This window comes from Colias croceus, chromosome 18 (genome assembly GCF_905220415.1).
Source record: "Colias croceus chromosome 18, ilColCroc2.1".
NCBI lineage: Eukaryota > Metazoa > Arthropoda > Insecta > Lepidoptera > Pieridae > Colias > Colias croceus.
Genome location: NC_059554.1, coordinates 5,159,256 through 5,173,230, shown reverse-complemented (window position 1 = coordinate 5,173,230; position 13,975 = coordinate 5,159,256). Strand labels below are relative to the sequence as shown.

The following is a 13,975-nucleotide window of genomic DNA, read 5'->3' as shown; positions in this document are numbered from 1 at the left end:
CATAAGGGCAAGAAATATAGGCAAGCCGATAATACATATTTTGTAAAAAAAACATTAAATGTGCTTTGCACATTACACACACAACGCCGACTCAATTCCAACTCAAGTCACACTGTGGTATTGAAATATGAGCTTTATGTCGTGTTACTTAGAGTGGATATTTCAACATTAAGTTAAAAGAAGGTTACGACGCTTTGACAATGATTGGTTCACGGGTTATCCACCTGTGGCAGTCACATGTAATGTTAAAATATTCACTCTAAGTAACACGTAACAAAACTCAAAAATGTTGATGCTAAGGCAAAGCAATACATATAATTTGTATGAGACTGATTTTTTAAATAAAAATAATGAATCTTAACCATTTTATTATTTTAACTAACCTGACCAGAGAACTTTTGTATTCAACTGTACTAACAAAACATCTATATTATCCTGTTCATTTCAGATGGTTGCGCTTATGTATGGTGCGGTCGCTTTTATGTGACCTTTTCAATTTGGTCGGCTCATTAGAGAATTGCTGACATATTCTTGTTTTTGAGATAACTTTCATTAGAGCCGTAATTCAAGGCTGAAATTAACAGGAAAGAATTTTCATGAATCATTTTAATTTGTTTAAAGTATGCCATGTTTCTTAATGTTATGGGAACTGCGTATTCGATCGCTAAAGTACGACCAGTCTAAAATAAATCAAATTTGTTTTTATCTTCTTAATGTGTAAAGTATGAAATCTAATATTTCTGATGTAAACAAGCGTCGAACCACGGGTATTTTTTACAGCTGTTTATTTGGTTATAAGTGTATTGGTTTACATGTAAACCCGCTTCTTCTGATTTTTGAAACCATTTAATTACATTGGTTTACGTCAACCAAATCAAAAACTAATGATTAAACAAATTTAAACAAATTGAGGTCTTTTATTGGTATTTTTTTCAAACTTCTGCGTTGAGCCGTTTTCGAGATCTGGGAAATCCCAAAACGTTACCGCAGCAAAATCTTAAATAACTAAAGAACTATACCACACACAAATTTTGCTATTTATAAACATTTACTACTCAACAAAAGCTATCTATTCATGTATTTGGTTCCGTGCTGAAACTAATTTTTGAAAGACGATTTTGCCTGGGTAACGTTTCAAACGTTACTCCAGCAAAATTTGTTTTTCTTAAATAACTTAAAAACTACAATTCAAACAAATTTTGCTATTAGTAAACAAATTGCTCCTCATGATACACTAATTATTTGTTTAAGTCTCATCTCTCTAAAGCAAAACATTTTGCCTGGGTAACGCACACTCGATCCCCCTCAATACCCTCGTAAACACGCTTGATGGGGGGGGAGCCATTTCGAACATTTTGTATGAAGTTTCCTTACTGTATGTATCTGTATATTGTGGTTCTTATCATTAACTAGGTAGCTGCTCCCCGCGGTTTCACCCGCATGGCTCCGCTCGTTGATCTTACCGTGATCATAATTATAACCTTCCTCCAACAGCAAAAGAATTTTTCAAATCGGACCAGTAGGTAGTTCCTGAGATTAGCGCGTTCAAACAAACAATCAAACAAACTCTTCAGCTTTATAATATTAGTATAGATTAGCACCATGCAGATTCTAAGTTCTAACCCGACGTAGGTATGTATGGATGTAGCCTACTAAGAATAAGTTCAATGTTCTATTCTTTTTCTATCTATATTTTTGAAGGTCTTCGGTCAAGCTACTTGGAGGGGACGAGGGCCCGTTTCTTTTCCTATGTATCGGGGCTCCCACATTGTCATAGTTAGTAGTTTATATTTGCAGTATTTTGTATAAAAAAAAGGTTTCAAAAAGGAGCTATTTTCTGACATAAGCTTTTCCACATAAAAGATTGGACATACTTGAAACCTACTTGAAAAAACCTACTTTTTTTGTGTATAATTTAAACACCTATAAACTACTGTGACTGTATGAGGAAATAAATAAAAAGGTACACAGATATTATTCAGACATTTATTGAAATTTATTCCGATTTTGTGATTTTCTTTCGTCATCGATTTCATTAGTGTTTCTTATCATAGCTCTTCTTCTTTTTTCACCCACGTCTTCAGTCTTCTTTCTTCGCCCACGTCTTCAGTCTTCTTTCTTCGCCCACGTCTTCAGTCTTCTTTCTTCTCCCATGTCTTCGGTCTTCTTTTTTCATCCACGTCTTCAGTCTTCTTTCTTCACCCACGTCTTCAGTCTTCTTTCTTCACCCACGTCTTCAGTCTTCTTTCTTCGCCCACGTCTTCAGTCTTCTTTATTCACCCACGTCTTCAGTCTTCTTTCTTCGCCCACGTCTTCAGTCTTCTTTCTTCACCTACGTCTTCAGTCTTCTTTCTTCACCCACGTCTTCGGTCGTCTTTCTTACACGTCTTCAGTTTTCTTTCTTGCCACACGTCTTCATTTTTTTTCTTCATCCACGTCTTCATTTTTCTTTTTTCATCCATGTCTTCAGTTTTCTTTCTTGCCCTACGTCTTTAATTTTCTTTCTTCGCCCACGTCTTCAGTTTTCTTTCTTCTCGCTCATCATCAGTCTTCAATCTTCATTCTTCACCCACATTATTATCTTTTTTTCTCCTTGCTTTAATATTCTATTCAAATGGGTTTTAAAATTTCTTCCTATTCATCTTCAATTTTATTAGTGCGGGCTCTAAATCTTACTTAAACTTTTATCTGTACTCACGGCTTCGGTCTTCTTTCTTCACCCATGTCTTTAGTCTTCTTTTTTCACTCCGCATTCAATTTTACCTTGTTTGTTAGTTTCATACAGTCGTCGATGCCTTCGTTCGAGTCTGGTTCACATTATCAAACATGTTCGAACTTTATTCTTCATTGAAGTTCCTTAACACTATTTCATCATTAGATCTTCAATCTTCTTTCTTGATCTTAGTTCTTAATTTTCATACTGCATTTCCTTGCACCCACGTCTTCAACTTTCTTTCATGTCATGAGTCTTTTTTCTTCACCCACGTCTTCGGTCTTCTTACCTCACTCATGGTTTTTTATTTTCTATTCAAATTTGAAGAATTTTCTTCGTCTACATCTTCAATTATCTTAGTAAGGGTTCCAAATCTTACTTCTTCACCCACATATTCGGTCTTCTTTCTTCACCCACGTCTTCAGTCTTCTTTCTTCACCCACGTCTTTAGTCTTCTTCCTCATCTATGTCTTCGGTCTTCTTTCTTCTTATGTCATCAGTTTTTTTTATTCACCCACGCTTTCGGTATTCTTTCTTCTTTAAAGACATCAGTCTTCTTTTTCACACACGTCTTCGGTCTTTATTCATGTCATCGGTCTTCTTTCTTCACCCACATCTACAGTCTTCTTTCTTCACACACATCTTCGGTCTTCTTTCTTCACCCACGTCTTCGGTCTTCTTTCTTCACCCACGTCTTCAGTCTTCTTTCTTCACCCACCTCTTCAGTCTTCTTTCTTCACCCACGTCTTCGGTCTTCTTTCTTCACCCACGTCTTCGGTCTTCTTTCTTTACCCACATCTTCAGTCTTCTTTCTTCACCCACATCTTCATTCTTGTTTCTTCACCCACGTCTTTAGTATTTTTTATCATCAGTCTAATTCCTACACCCATGACTTAGGTCTTTTTATGTCTTCAGTCTTCTTTCTTCACCCTCGCCTTCAGTCTTCTTTCTTCACCCACGCTTTCAGTCTTCTTTCTTCACCCACGCCTTCAGTCTTCTTTCTTCACCCACGTCTTCAGTCTTCTTTCTTCACCCACGTCTTCAGTCTTCTTTCTTCACCCACGTCTTCGGTCTTCTTTCTTCACCCACGTCTTCAGTCTTTTGTTTCTTCACCCACGTCTTTAGTATTTTTTATCATCAGTCTAATTCCTTCACCCATGACTTAGGTCGTTTTTATGTCTTCAGTCTTCTTTCTTCACACTCGCCTTCACTCTTCTTTCTTCACCCACGCCTACAGTCTTCTTTCTTCACCCACGTCTTCAGTCTTCTTTCTTCACCCACGCCTTCAGTCTTCTTTCTTCACACTCGCCTTCACTCTTTTTTCTTCACCCACGCCTTCAGTCTTCTTTCTTCACCCACGTCTTCAGTCTTCTTTCTTCACCCACGTCTTCAGTCTTCTTTCTTTACCCACGTCTCCATTCTTGTTTCTTCACCCACGTCTTCAGTCTTCTTTCTTCACCCACGTCTTCGGTCTTCTTTCTTCACCCACGTCTTCGGTCTTCTTTCTTCACCCACGTCTTTGGTCTTCTTTCTTCACCCACGACTTCGGTCTTCTTTCTTTACCCACATCTTCATTCTTCTATCTTCACCTACGTCTTCATTCTTGTTTCTTCACCCACGGTCATCAGTCTTCTTCCTTCACCCATGTCTTCGGTCTTCTTTCTTCACCCACGTCCTAGGTCTTTTTATGTCTTCAGTCTTCTTTTTTCACGCATGTCATCAGTTATCTTTCTTAACCCACGTCTTCAATCTTCTTTCCTCATCCATGGTCTTCTTTTTCCACCCAAGTCATCAATCTTAATTTCTTCATCCATGTATTATCTTCTTTCTTCAACCGAGGTTTAATTTTTATTTGTCTATGTGTTCAATTTCATTTCTTCAGGTTCTTTATCTTCATTTACATTTTCAATATTTTTTCTTTACCAATCTTCGGTCTTCTTTGTTACCCACATCATCGATATTGCTTCTTCATCGGTGTATGATCTTCTTACAAGGGTTTTTCTTCATCTACATCATTTTTTACATTTTCGTTCAAGTTTTTTACATTTTCAATATTTTTTCTTCATCCATGTCTTCAGTTTTCTTTCTTCACCGACGTCATCGGACTTCTTTCTTCACGCTCGTCATCAGTCAACTTTCTTCCTTCACGTAAATAATCTTCTTTCTTCACCCGCGTTGGTTTATTCTTTCCTCGACTCCTTAATTGTCCATTTCAAGTCCTATTTTTTATTTATTTTAGTATTTCTCCCACGTTTTCATATTTTCTCTCGTTCATTGCGTTCTTAATTTCTCAAGTGATCTTTGTTTATAATTATGAAATTTCCTGTTTTCATCTCCTAGTTTATTAGGCCTCCAATCTTGAGGATTTTAACTTCTTATTTACTTCACGCATAATCCATATTCTTCTTCCACGTTTTTAATATCTATCTTTTTTTTTCCTTCTCGTTATCATCAATCCAATTTCATGTATTACATATTTATCATCGCTATTCATCTTATTTTTTATGTATTGGTGTACTACTATTATAAATCGATTTTTTTTTTTATTTTAGCTTCCTTCGTTAATCGTATGTTTTGCATAGTCTCGATAAATATTAATATCAGTGTTACTTGTCCAGAGTGTTTCTAGTTTCAGATTAGTTAAATATATTTTTTTAATAATTAAAAATTATAGTGTCCTGAAAACAAAAATTTTAAGGCTTACCTCACTTTAACTTTCCGACTTACCATGGGATTTATTAATTTTATAATGTTAATGTTCCACATTGTTATAAAACCAGAAAAATCATTTTCTCCATTTTAGTTAAGGTTTATTTTAATATTAATATTTTATTCCGATGTCCATTTTATATGCATTTTCAAATTTAATTAAGTCTGTAAGAAAAATTTCGTTAGGCAACTCTTTTCTGCTTACTTCCATTTCCATTCCAGCTTGTGTTTATATTGATTATTGCTTTTGTATGAATGTACTTAGTCGCAAATAGTAGTCATTATATTATCACAGGTCAATTGCCATTAAACTTCGCTATGATGCAAATCGTTGCAGTGCCCAATTCTTTACGCCTATCTGCGGACAAGAATTTGTTACAGAGTATGTTCAACTCACTTTTGAATCCAGAAGCGCAATGTATCTTCAGATGACACCACCCCGGCGAGATGTAGTTAGCAGCGCCTTGCAGCGGGATGCAGTTTCAGACGACGACACCACCCAGAAGCGCGATGCAGTTTCTGACAGCAGCGCCTTTCAGCGCGGTCACCCAGGAGCGCGATGCAGTCTCTGGCAGCAGCGCCTTTCAGCGCGGTCGCCCAGGAGCGCGATGCAGTCTCTGGCAGCAGCGCCTTTCAGCGCGGTCACCCAGGAGCGCGATGCAGTCTCTGGCAGCAGCGTCTTTCAGCGCGGTCACCCAGGAGCGCGATGCAGTCTCTGGCAGCAGCGCCTTTCAGCGCGGTCACCCAGGAGCGCGATGCAGACTCTGGCAGCAGCGCCTTTCAGCGCGGTCACCCAAGAGCGCGATGCAGTCTCTGGCAGCAGCTCCTTTCAGCGCGGTCACCCAGGAGCGCGATGCAGTTTCTGGCAGCAGCGCGGTCACCCAGGAGCGCGATGCAGTTTCTGGCATCAGCGCGTACACCCAGGAGCGCGATGCAGTTTCTGGCAGCAGCGCCTTTCAGCGCGGTCGCCCAGGAGCGCGATGCAGTTTCTGGCAGCAGCGCGGTCGCCTAGGAGCGCGATGCAGTTTCTGGCAGCAGCGCAGTCACCCAGGAGGGTGATGCAGTTTCTGGCAGCAGCGCCTTTCAGCGCGGTCACCCAGGAGCGCGATGCAGTCTCTGGCAGCAGCGCCTTTCAGCGCGGTCGCCCAGGAGCGCGATGCAGTTTCTGGCAGCAGCGCCTTGCAGCACAATCGTCCAGGAGCGTGATGCAGTTTCTGGCAGCAGCGCCTTGCAGCGCGGACGCCCAGGAGCGTGATGCAGTTTCTGGCAGCAGCGCCTTTCAGCGCGGTCACCCAGGAGCGCGATGCAGTTTCTGGCAGCAGCGCGGTCACCCAGGAGCGCGATGCAGTTTCTGGCATCAGCGCGGTCACCCAGGAGCGCGATGCAGTTTCTGGCAGCAGCGCCTTTCAGCGCGGTCGCCCAGGAGCGCGATGCAGTTTCTGGCAGCAGCGCGGTCGCCTAGGAGCGCGATGCAGTTTCTGGCAGCAGCGCAGTCACCCAGGAGGGTGATGCAGTTTCTGGCAGCAGCGCCTTGCAGCGCAATCGCCCAGGAGCGCAATGCAGTTTTTGGCAGCAGCACCTTGCAGTTTCTGGCAGCTGCGCGGTCGCCCAGGAGCGCGATGCAGTTTCTGGCAGCAGCGCCTTGCAGCACAATCCTCCAGGAGCGTGATGCAGTTTCTGGCAGCAGCGCCTTGCAGCACAATCGTCCAGGAGCGTGATGCAGTTTCTGGCAGCAGCGCGGTCGCCTAGGAGCGCGATGCAGTTTCGGGCGACTCCACTTAGCTACTGGCAGATAGTTATGCAATCTGTTTCACACAACAGTATCCTTGATGCTGTGCGATTTCAGTTGACCGCTGTAAATAGGACTAAAAAGTCCCCAAAAGACAATGGAGAAAAAACACTATTGTTATATCTAAGTAAGTTTTCGATTTGTTTTATTTATTTATCAACATAAAATTGTTTTAAAACATAATAGTTTTTAATTTAATATAAAATGTTAAATTTTAAGTTAACCATTCAAAATGTAGAAAAATATGTATTAACAGCACAATTGGATCAACACTTCTCAACTTTGGAAGAATACTTACTGATTTCTGTAAATGAAATATTATAAAAGGTTTTTTTTTTTAATTGATGACGTTACGTCATTATAGATATATACTGTATCAAATTGATATTCATAAAATATTTAGGATATTCTAATTGAAACTTCTTACATTTACCTATGCTGGTAAGAAAGCTGACGCTACCGGTGTGGAGCGCGGTGCTGTCTCGCACCACCGGCGAAGAGCCCAGTGGGCGATAGCGCAGGAGACAGCGGCGTGGAGCGCGGAGCTGTCTCGTACCACCGGCGAAGTGCGCAGTGGGCGATAGCGCAGGAGACAGCGGCGTGGAGCGCGGAGATGTCTCGAACCACCGGCGAAGTGCGCAGTGGGCGATAGCGCAGGAGACAACGGCGTGGAGCGCGGAGCTGTCTCGTACCACCGGCGAAGTGCGCAGTGGGCGATAGCGCAGGAGACAGCGGCGTGGAGCGCGGAGCTGTCTCGTACCACCGGCGAAGTGCGCAGTGGGGGATAGCGCAGGAGACAGCGGCGTGGAACGCGGAGCTGTCTGCCTGTCTCGTACCACCGGCGAAGTACGCAGTGGGCGATAGTGCAGGAGACAGTGGCGTGGAGCGCGGAGCTGTCTCGTACCACCGGCGAAGTGCGCAGTGGGGGATAGCGCAGGAGACAGCGGCATTGAGCGCGGAGCTGTCTCGTATCACCGGCGAAGTGCGCAGTGGGCGATAGTGCAGGAGACAGTGGCGTGGAGCGCGGAGCTGTCTCGTACCACCGGCGAAGTGCGCAGTGGGCAATAGCGCAGGAGACAGCGGCGTGGAGCGCGGTGCTGTCGCACCACCGGCGGAGAGTTGAATAGGCAAAGGCGTAGAGCACGTTATGTCGCACCACCTGCAGAGTAACGAGCAAGGGAGCAGGAACCAGTCTTGGATGGCAGTATTACATTATGTACTGTGATGACGAATTATTTATCTACCTAGCCAAAACCATATTAGACAAGACCGTGACTCCTTACTTCATCACGACGTTTATATGTAACTTCCTCATAATAAGTATAAAATTCTGAAATAGGTAGGACTAGGAATAATTGAAAAAATACAATGCATGTAACTATGTTATAGAGAAAATGATGAGTATAATAAGACCATCAAATTGGATTTACTTGTAATTTAAAACATCAAATGACGACACCGCTTCACACTTGGTTTGTGATCTCGATGACCGCAAGCCGATGTGCATGTGCATGTTGTGTTTAAGAAGCCTCGAATTAGATCAATGTTTTTGTAAGCCGACGCTAACTGCTACACCTTTTCTGTGAATAAGCCTAAAGAAACGGATCGCACGAAAAAAAAAAATGTTCTCAAGATATTGACAATATAAAATCATTCCAACGTATATATCGATATGTAGTTAAATTGTATACCAATTTAAAAAGTATAAAATGCCTAAATGGATTATGTACCTAGTTCATTTAGTTTTACCTTCCACCATATACACATAACAAGAGTTACAAGACTCCTCCCAAAACGTAGTTAATTATACATAAGTATAAAATATCATGATTTCATTCCTAGAATTAAGTTATTTTAGTACCTATTTATTTCGTGTGTTGTTTATCGTTTTCTCAATAATCATATTATGATATCAATATTATGCCTGAATAAGATATGTAGGTACCTACTTGTTTTAATGGCCAATCCTGAAAATAAGATCCCCGTATCATAAAGTATCCCAAAAAATCTCAGTAATTTTAAATTCTGAATAAAGATAGAGCTCTTATAAAGAAACTAGCGGTTGGAATAGCAGAGTTGGATATAGAACTTACTTGGAAATGCTGTCACACGGCCAACAATTGATTCGTCGATCCCATTTAAAAAGATGACAATTTTTACTTGCATGTATTCTGTATGTCCTTCAGAAATGTTTGTACCAGGTACTATTTAGCGTAATTGCTTTAAAATTTGTGGTGCATTCTCGGTAGGTAGGTAGGTGCGCTTTTGTAGGGTTTATTATTTGACAAATAATACGTCCAGCAGAGGAAATTAATTCAAGACTTCGCCTAGATTAGTATAAAAAAATAGTTAAGTGCGAGTTAAGACTCGCACAAAGAAATTTCCTTGTATTCTCGATACATACCTACATAATGTAAAATACAATAAAATTCAAATTTAAACAATATATTTTGGTTTGATACGCAGGAGTTTACATTAGGAATTTGAATTTTCATTATAGTAAATTTTCTGACAAATTTGACGATTATTTTCGAAAATCAATTTTGACGATTGTTTTGTTTAGTTTCTACTTACGTGATACCTATGTTATAGAGAGAAGTCCTTCCCCCAAATCGATATCTTAAATGTTGATAACCATAGGCTGTGTGTGATTATATTTTCCTTTTATGTTTAATTTCTTTTTCTTTAAATATCTCCTCTCATAGCTTTTTATTAAATTAGTTCACCCTGTTTACCACCATGTTGGCAAACATTGTACATTTGTATTTGTACATACCAGAAGTGCAATTTTTGAAAAATTATATGTAGGTATCTATTTATGAGTAGGACGATTTCTGACGATGTCGTAAATTTTACTTGCAGGTTAAAAAGCCTGTAAGAAACTGCAATTATCCTAACCTTCCTAAAAATGAGCACAATACACAGCTAGTAGAATAACCAGAAAAATTAAAATTACACTCACTACATACTAAATTATGAGTATACATATTATATGTAATCTATTAACTTTTGATATAAAAATGTTTACATACTTGATTAAAAATAATGTTGCACCTAAGTACATAGAAGACGACTCAATATGTTAGTCGAAAGCACGCAGATGTTATGACTCAAAATGCACAGCTAATCTTAGCGAGTACAAACCATGATCAAAAAAAATGAAGCACAGCTAAGTTTACACTCCAATGTCATCTGTAAGGGATGATCTAATCGTCGAGCGTACGTGCATACTCAGCGCACACCGTTCCACTTGTTCTTCGAGTACAATAATAGATCATTTCACTTGCTATTTACGTTTTGCTGTGCTCTCAGAACTTTTCCATAAGCCTGCCACCTTCACTCAACCAGCAAAGCACCCAAGGATGCCGGACGTTCAGGATTATCAGCAGCCTAAACAATGGCAGTGCATACAAGGCGATTTCTCGCCGTTAAAGTTATCGACAGTTAACTGTCATTATCATTGCTTAATTAAAACAATTTATGTAGCTTTTATTACGAAAGAAAATTCAAAGAATTGTCTAATAGCAAGTAGAAAATATATCGCCTATCTGTTCATGCATTAACTGTTTATAACCAAAACATATTTTGTACATATTTTTCAGCTAACAGAAAATATACTACAGCTGGCACGTATAAACATTCAATTGCATCACACAATCTTATGAAATTATTTTAATACTATCATACCTTGGCTTCGATTATTACGTCATACATAGGTACTTGTGCAATCGTTCACAACGGAATACACTTTCAACCAAGCTCTCGCAGCGCATAGTTGCATAACTCATCCAATGTGTCCACATTCAATTAGGTTTTACTTTACAACAGCAGTTTTAATTTCTTAAAACGGCAACTTACAGCAACATGAAATAAAATTTCCTCTGGCAACTGATTGCATAGGTTTCGTTATGTCGTGTAGGTAGATAATGATTAGGTATGTAAATTTTCCTTTATTATATAATTTTTGAGGTCTCAATTCTCAATTTGGTCAACTAATATTTTATCCTAATAAGTCTGAAGTAATATTGCTTAGTCTATTTCCATTGGATTGAAGATGGTGATTGATGAATTTATTTATTTATAAATGAAGTGTGATGATTCATCATAATTATTTTAATAGTAGTTATGCATGTGAACCTGAAATAAAACTTTGGCATACTGTTAAACCCTACCGCCGTGTCTACGGCATAAATACAAAGTAAATATTGAAAAGAGTAAGTTTGAAATATGCAAGGTACTCAAGTAAATATTTATCAAAAATAAATCGATTCAGTGTTATTTTTAAGAAGTGTAAAACGATTCCGAGTTCGGAATTATTTCACTTACCTACATCTATCTTACTGTGTAGTTGTACTAAGTTTTCATTTATCTCTGATCTCTAAATAAATCTCACTATATTTATGTGTCCATGAAAGTGCCTACGTTTGCGAGAGATCAACTCATCTGCTTAGTGGGACGTGGTGACATCGATTTTAGCTGCAGTGTTTCCTTCTTCCTGAAGGTCCACATTGCGCTCATAATAACGTGTTTTGCAATGATCTTGCATCACCACGACGCCCAGAAGACAAGCTGTGAATTGTACACAAATGAAATCAGATACTGTTCAATTCATTTCATGGTTGCTTTATTTTTATTATTTTGTCACATTATATACAGATGCTTTTGAAATTAATGTTAAGCTTGGAAATGTTTTCTATTTTCTTTAAAAATTTAAACTTACCAATGATTAAGTGTCTCTCGGCGTCCCTTTACTTAATTTACTTGGTTTCGATTTGTTTACTACTTATTTAGTTATAAAGGTGGTCTTGTTTCATGATAGGTTTGTATTTATTTGATTGCATGTGAAAAGATACATCAGCCCATTTTTGCTTGCTAAGATAACTTGGTCCTTTGTAATGTCAGATTGTTTTGATTATAACGGCGTGTATATTGTCCTGCTAGCGAACAATTATTTGATATGCCTTGGAGTTTCTCGCTGTTGTTTTAGTTCGTAGTAATGTGCAGATGCTAAATGCCTGTTTGGATTTAAAGGTCAAAGAAACACAAAACGCCCAATCAAAAGGATAAAAGTTAAATTCAGGCTTGCACTAGTATTCTGTCAGAAATAAGTATCGGAACTCACCCTATTTTTCAAATCTTACAAATACAGCGGAACTTAACTTATTTCATAGTCAGCGTTCCCAAGCTATACGCATCACCGGTTGCTGGCTGCGACTGCGAGCTCGGATTTCGCCAGCATACGGACTCGTATCTGCGCTTCCAAATATAACAAAACAAAATGCCCTTTGCGGGACATTAGGGTATGCAAGGTAGGATATTATTGCGCAACCTAACGTTTACCTATATGGGCTGTGTACCGGACCAGATCGATTAGCGTGTGAAGCAGGGTTGTTCTGCGCAGCCTCGTAAGGCAGCAAAGGCAGAGATGCACAACTCCAACTCGGCATTCTATAATCTACGCAGCTAGTCGCCAGGATCTCGACCGCCATGTTGTCCGCGCGGTCGGCGATGACTCATGGAATAATACATGTTGGGTGAAATTTCATAAATACAAAGAGAGAGATTGAAATTAAATTCTGAGCATATTTTTAAAATTCATTTATTTCATACTTAAACATAAGTTACAATTTTCTTATTCAATATGAATAAAATTTTTAATTCCAATCGACCATTTAAAATAGCGAACTGAAATAATTTACTAACAATTCAACAATAAGTTATACTATTCATAATAAAACTAATTAAAATGCATGATACCGTTTTTACAAACCCACATCGTAGTTAGCTCCGAGCACGCCCCCGCGGCAACCAAGATGGCGGCCATCGGATGCAGGCCCACGCGAAACGCAATGGGACTGTAAATTTAGAAAACATCTTGCATATATCACAGATACAGAAACAGTCTACATTACCTATTTTCACCCTACTTGATTTGATAAAGGTTTTACATTGTCTAATTCTTTAAAAAAACTATCTAGGCCACTGAGATCATTCTTCCATATATTATCTATTTTCTCCCGTTGCTCCTTGGCGACTTCCTCTTCTTTGTTAGTGATTCCGAGATCTGCTTGCATTTGAGCCCACTTTCTAGCACGTTCTCTTTGTTTCGTAAGCAACTCATTTTCAGCACGTACTAAAGAGTTACTCAAAATGGCGATTACTCGCAAGTCACGCTTTCTCTTTGTTTTAGCGTTTAATGATTTAGATTTAAATTTACGCACCCAGTTAGACAGGGATTCAGTTTTACTTTCACAAAAGTCAACGATACGTTTTTCTTGTGCACTGTATCCCATATTAAAATTTTAGGTTGAATTATTGCGTGTGAGAATATTACACACCTGTATCCGATTAGGCACAACGCCCAATGGAATTTTGTAGAACTTGGTTGCACCGCACTACACTAACGTCCGCACTACGCCACGCCGAGAATCAATATTGTGCGCGGATGACGTCATGATCGCTTTATATACCTGACGCCATTGGAGCAACGGAACTGCGCAGTTGAGGCCAAAATGGCGGCGATCAACGCATTCATGATTCAATACCAGTTTGTAGGGTTGCCTTTATTATTGTTAAAACTCCCCGTTTTATTCATTTTTAATAAGTCAATTAATATTATATACTTTTATTGAAGGGTCTTTTTTGGCATCTATAATATAAAAATGAATCCCAAAATGTGTTGGTAAGCGCATAACTTGAGAACGGCTTAACCGATTTCGTTAATTCTTTTTTTATAATATTCCTTGAAATTCGAGGATAGTTCT

The 13,975-nt window shown here is 39.3% G+C and overlaps 1 long non-coding RNA gene across 3 annotated transcripts; it reads right to left on the bottom strand.

Moving 5' to 3' along the window:
* Window positions 1-8,596: 8,596 nt before the first annotated feature.
* Window positions 8,597-13,703, bottom strand: LOC123699757. Of its 3 annotated transcripts, none has more exons than XR_006752559.1 (4): window positions 13,550-13,703; window positions 11,932-13,066; window positions 9,305-11,780; window positions 8,597-9,178 (listed from the first exon to the last, which is right to left on the bottom strand). It is a non-coding gene; the product is annotated as an uncharacterized LOC123699757 (long non-coding RNA). The 3 variants fall into 3 exon arrangements; XR_006752560.1 differs by having other exon boundaries at window positions 8,597-10,601; window positions 10,899-11,780; XR_006752558.1 differs by having other exon boundaries at window positions 8,597-11,780.
* Window positions 13,704-13,975: the final 272 nt, after the last annotated feature.